Raw genomic sequence first — 6,472 nt, 5'->3', positions numbered from 1 at the left:
GAAAAGAAAAGAAGTGAAAAGGAAAGATATAAACATCTGAATGCAGAGTTCCAAAGAATAGCAAGAAGAGATAAGAAAGCCTTCTTCAGTGATCAATGCAAAGAAATAGAGGAAAACAACACAATGGGAAAGACTAGGGATCTCTTCAAGAAAATCAGAGATACCAAAGGAATATTTCATGCAAAGATGGGCTCGATAAAGGACAGAAATGGTATGGACCTAACAGAAGCAGAAGATATTAAGAAGAGATGGCAAGAATACACAGAAGAACTGTACAAAAAAGATCTTCAAGACCCAGATAATCACGATGGTGTGATCACTGACCTAGAGCCAGACAGCCTGGAATGTGAAGTCAAGTGGGCCTTAGAAAGCATCACTACGAACAAAGCTAGTGGAGGTGATGGAATTCCAGTGGAGCTATTCCAAATCCTGAAAGATGATGCTGTGAAAGTGCTGTACTCAATATGCCAGCAAATTTGGAAAACTCAGCAGTGGCCACAGGACTGGAAAAGGTCAGTTTTCATTCCAATCCCATAGAAAGGCAATGCCAAAGAATGCTCAAACTACTGCATAATTGCACTCATCTCACACACTAGTAAAGTAATGCTCAAAATTCTCCAAGCCAGGCTTCAGCAATACGTGAACCATGAACTTCCTGATGTTCAAGCTGGTTTTAGAAAAGGCAGAGGAACCAGAGATCAAATTGCCAACATCCGCTGGATCATGGAAAAAGCAAGAGAGTTCCAGAAAAGCATCTATTTCTGCTTTATTGACTATGCCAAAGCCTTTGACTGTGTGGATCACAAGAAACTGTGGAAAATTCTGAAAGAGATGGGAATACCAGACCACCTGCCTGCCTCTTGAGAAACCTATATACAGGTCAGGAAGCAACAGTTAGAACTGGACATGGAACAACAGACTGGTTCCAAATAGGAAAAGGAGTTCGTCAAGGCTGTATATTGTCACCCTGTTTATTTAACTTATATGCAGAGTACATCATGAGAAACGCTGGACTAGAAGAAACACAAGCTGGAGTCAAGATTGCTGGGAGAAATATCAATAACCTCAGATATGCAGATGACACCACCCTTATGGCAGAAAGTGAAGAGGAACTCAAAAGCCTCTTGATGAAAGTGTAAGTGGAGAGTGAAAAAGTTGGCTTAAAGCTCAACATTCAGAAAACGAAGATCATGGCATCTGGTCCCATCACTTCATGGGAAATAGATGGGGCAACACTGGAAATAGTGTCAGGCTTTATTTTTATGGGCTCCAAAATCACTGCAGATGGTGACTGCAGCCATGAAATTAAAAGACGCTTACACCTTGGAAGGAAAGTTATGACCAACCTAGATAGCATATTCAAAAGCAGAGACATTACTTTGCCAACAAGGGTTCGTCTAGTCAAAGCTATGGTTTTTCCTGTGGTCATGTATGGATGTGAGAGTTGGACTGTGAAGAAGGCTGAGCACTGAAGAGTTGATGCTTTTGAACTACAGTGTTGGAGAAGACTCTTGAGAGTCCCTTGGACTGCAAGGAGATCGACCCAGTCCATTCTGAAGGAGATCAGCCCTGAGATTTCTTTGGAAGGAATGATGCTAAAGCTGAAACTCCAGTACTTTGGCCACCTCATGCGAAGAGTTGACTCATTGGAAAAGACTCTGATGCTGGGAGGGATTGGGGGCAGGAGGAGAAGGGGACGACAGAGGATGAGATGGCTGGATGGTATCACTGACTCGATGGACGTGAGTCTGAGTGAACTCCGGGAGTTGGTGATGGACAGGGAGGCCTGGGTGCTGTGATTCATGGGATCGCTAAGAGTCGGACACGACTGAGTGACTGATCTGATCTCATCTTATCTCTGACAGTGCAAGTAGTATCTCTAGTTATATCTAGCAATAACCTATATTTTTCCTCTTTTTTAGGAAATTATCAAAGCAGCATTGACACAAACCATCTGAAAATTTAAAAACAAACACTAATTAGTGTTTGCTTTGAAAGGACATATATTAAAATTGGAAAAATATAGACAGAAAAGATTAGCCTGGCCCCTGTGCAAAGACGACATGCAAATTTTTAAAACACTCCATATTTTTATCAAAAAGATAACTGGATTAAAATGTGGTATACATATACAACCGAATATTACTCAGACATAAAAAAGAATGAGATATTGCTGTTAGCAGCAAAATGGATGAGCCTAGAGAATACTATATTTGGTGAAGTAAATCAAAGACAAATATTATATGATATAACTTATATGTGGAATATAAAAAATAATACAAATGAATTTATATACAAAACAGAAACAGACTCACAGATACAAAAAAGAAACTTATGGTTTGATCTCTGCTCCTTTTCTTATTAAGTAAAGCTTTCCAATAACTAATGTTATATTAAGCATTTATGCTGTACACACATCAGTGAACACATATATTCTTGCCCATTTGAAAATGGTGTTTAAAATATATGGTCCTATGTCAAGTATCACTCTATGTGAAAGAGAAGAATAAATCTCTCTCATGTTGACCAACAATTCAGACAGTAACTTTGAATATCCACATCTCCATGTTTTCAAAAGAACAAATAAAGCTTTGATCTCTCTCTGGTGATATTTTATTTTCATTCCACATCTCATTTCTTTGTCATTTGAATTCATACTCTCATAATGTAGAGAGATTTTATTTTTCTTTTTATGGTGGTAAAACAGTTTTTAGTGTGTCCTTACTCCTATAGCTACAGAGAAGTTTTGTTTAATACACCAATAAGAAATGTGTTCTCAAAATAAAATTAAAGTATGAAAAAGGAGGCCAATTGGTTCAGCAGTGTAGGAGTTACAGTTTCCATCCCTGGGTAGGGAAGATCCCCGGGAGAAGGAAATGGCAACCCACTCCAGTATTCTTGCTTGGGAGATCTCAGGGACACAGGAGACTGGCAGACTACAGTCCATAGGATTGCAAAAGAGTCCGACACGATTTAGCAACTAAATAACAACAATAATTCCTTACAAAGCCAAGACTGTTGATGTTTATTATGTTTCTATCAGTAATATGTTAGGTTTTCAAGCAACTCAAAGATATGTAGACAAGATATATGATTTCTTTCTAGTGCTTAGAGTCCAGTAGGGGAGATAAGCCTTACACTTGAAACTTTTCCTTGTAACAATGTAAAAATATAAATTCTATACAAATCAAACTCCTGTATGTGCACTCTGAAATAGGTGAGGCTGCATGGCTGATGTCATAAGGGTATGCTCGATTGCTTATTGAAAGAGCTTAAGCTGAAGGATGTTTTGAAATAGTTACAAATGTTTACTGTACAGAAGACAATGACATACAAATGTAAGAATCAAGCATTTGAGGATTATGTAAATAACTATCTTCTGGGAAAAGCATAGGAAAAAAATCCAAGCTGTACTACACAGAGCTATTTGATGGAGGACTTTGAATAATAGACTCAAAGAGAGGAAATGACTTAAATTATTTCAAGTTAAGAAAGTATCACCATTATTTAAGAAATGATTTGCTTGGAAATGAGGTACCACTTAAGTTTATTTAGTAAGTACGTTTGGCTTTGTTCAACTTCATTCAACTTTAAGCCCACTTATCTTTTGTAGAATGAAATAGCCCTAACATAGGGTCTTAAGGTCTAGAACTAGATTTAGGGGGAGAAGAAAAGATAAGCATCAAGCTCCGGAAGTACACTGTGATGAGGGCAAATGCAGCCTGGTATTTAAGGTGAGTTAGAGGTAAATGCCAGAAGAGATACATCAAGTAAAAGTGATACACTGTGTAGAGAGCAAACAAAGAAAAATATAGCAAGATGTTAGCAACAGGGAATAAAGCAAGCTACAGAGCAGAGCAAGGCAAACAAGAGCTGGAATTTGTTTATGTACTGGAATCCTTGGTGTTTCATTTTACTGGATACATGGTTCTTAAGTATACTGTGTGTGTATGAGTGTATGTGTGTGTGTGTGTGTGTGTGTGTGTGTGTGTACTCTCAGTTGTGTCCAACTCTTTGCAACCTTAGGACTCTAGGACCCTGCTAGGCTCCTCTGTCCATGAGGTTTCCCAACAAGGATACTGAAGTGGGTTGCCATTTCCTCCTCCAGGGGATCTTCCCAACCCAGGGACTGAACCCATGTCTCCCGGGTCTCCTGCATTGGCAAGAAGACTCTTTACCACTAAACCACTGAAATGCTCATCATTTGTGTAGGCAGTAAGCATCAGGCACTTTGGAAAGGAATTTGATTTCACTCCTTAAGAAGCTAAACACAAAAAGCTAGAAAATAGACTGGTATTATTTTCTAAAAATAGATTATTTGTGCTGTGGGGCAGGAAGGAAATTCCACAATTAATAAAAATATGGTGAATCACAAATCATTAGTAGTCATTAGTGCCGTAAGAGAATTGGAGGTATGAGAAGGAAATAAATTGAATGAGGATGTTCGAATATATTTATTATCGGAATAGGGACTAGAAAAAGGGAGAAGGAATTTAAACAATTAGGCCTTCTAACCTGGCTATATTGCTTTAATATTACATTAATGTATTGTATGACTATCAGAATCTTTGTTTGCCAGAACTTGGATATGCCCTGTTACCTTTTTATGAATTGCGGATCCATCCAAAGAAAAAAAATACTGGAAATTATATTTCCATTTATGTGGGAATATTTGAGGCACAGGGTGGATTATAGTGAAGGAATACTTAGGTTTATTGGCTCCTATTAGAATAAAAATGTATCATCCATAATGTTTTTTTTTACATCTAAATTTACTTCTGCTTCCAATCTGTTCATTTTGGCATGTATGCAATCAGTTTGTCAACAAGAAAGAATCAATAAATCATCCATGGTGGGTATAGAACTATTTTATAATGCTAAAGGGTCTGTGGTCGCTGTACCTGTTACAGTCTTCTAGCATTTCTGATCCTTGCCCTTTATATAAGGTATGTTGATTCACATCTTCCTATTAAAACAAGACATATGACCTTTCCTGGTGGTTCAGATGGTGAAGAGCTTGCCTGCAATGCAAGAGACCCAGGTTCAATCCCTGGGTCAGAAAGATCCCCTGAAGAAGGAAATGGCAACCCACTCTAGTACTCTTGCCTGGAAAATCCCATGGACAGAGGAGCCTTGCAGATTACAGTTCATGGGGTTGTAAAGAGTCAGACACTACTGAGTGACTTCACTTTTTCAACTATTTTAGAGCATGAATTTTTGTGCTTCTTCTTTTTTCTGTAATCGTAGTCCTACTAAGCCAAAGATGCAAGGTTAAGGAACTCAGACACTTGAACTGGTCACAGAGGAGTTTCTGCTGTGTGCTGTGTACAGAAGTCCCTGCAAATAAGGAAGAGTCACCAGATTTCCCTCACTACCCTTCATACATCTACACACAATGGCCTGCATCTCACAGAAGCTGCCCTCTCCTAGTTCATGGACCACTGCCAAGTAGAGTACATGCAGGAAAGAGCAAGATTTCAGTAAATTAAATTTTTAAATAAAAATAAATTTATATTTTCAAAAAATGGCTTTTTAGTTTTTTTAATTTAATTTTATTTTATTTTTTAACTTTACAATATTGTATTGGTTTTGCCATATATCAAAATGAATCCGCCACAAGTATACATGTGTTCCCCATCCTGAACCCTCCTCCCTCCTCCCTCCCCATACCATTCCTCTGGGTCGTCCCAGTGCACCAGCCCCAAGCATCCAGTATCGTGCATCGAACCTGGACTGGCGACTTGTTTCATATATGATATTATATATGTTTCAATGCCATTCTCCCAAATCATCCCACCCTCTCCCTCTCCCACAGAGTCCAAAAGACTGTGCTATACATCAGTGTCTCTTTTGCTGTCTCGTATACAGGGTTATTGTTACCATCTTTCTAAATTCCATATATATGCGTTAGTATACTGTATTGGTGTTTTTCTTTCTGGCTTACTTCACTCTGTATAACAGGCTCCAGTTTCATCCACCTCATTAGAACTGACTCAAATGCATTCTTTTTAATGGCTGAGTAATACTCCCTTGTGTATATGTACCACTGCTTTCTTATCCATTCATCTGCTGATGGACATCTAGTTTGCTTCCATGTCCTGGCTATTATACACAGTGCTGCGATGAACATTGGGGTACACGTGTCTCTTTCAATTCTGGTTTCCTTGGCGTGTATGCCCAGCAGTGGGATTGCTGGATCATAAGATAGTTCTATTTCCAGTTTTTTAAGGAATCTCCACACTGTTCTCCATAGTGGCTGTACTAGTTTGCATTCCCACCAACAGTGTAAGAGGGTTCCCTTTTCTCCACACCCTCTCCAGCATTTATTATTTGTAGACTTTTGGATGGCAGCCATTCTGACTGGTGTGAAATGGTACCTCATAGTGCTTTTGATTTGCATTTCTCTGATAATGAGTGATGTGGAGCATCTTTTCATGTGTTTGTTAGCCATCTGTATGTCTTCTTTGGAGAA

The 6,472-nt window shown here is 38.7% G+C and overlaps 1 non-coding gene across 1 annotated transcript; it reads left to right on the top strand.

The window, feature by feature from the left end:
• The first annotated feature begins 1,984 nt into the window (after window positions 1–1,984).
• On the top strand, window positions 1,985–2,093 carry LOC129659779 (U6 spliceosomal RNA). Its single transcript, XR_008718248.1, has one exon. It is a non-coding gene; the product is annotated as a U6 spliceosomal RNA (small nuclear RNA).
• The last annotated feature ends 4,379 nt before the right edge of the window (window positions 2,094–6,472 follow it).

The sequence above is a fragment of the Bubalus kerabau genome, chromosome 8, assembly GCF_029407905.1.
Source record: "Bubalus kerabau isolate K-KA32 ecotype Philippines breed swamp buffalo chromosome 8, PCC_UOA_SB_1v2, whole genome shotgun sequence".
NCBI classification, from domain to species: Eukaryota; Metazoa; Chordata; class Mammalia; order Artiodactyla; family Bovidae; genus Bubalus; species Bubalus kerabau.
This window is presented reverse-complemented; position numbering and strand designations above follow the sequence as displayed.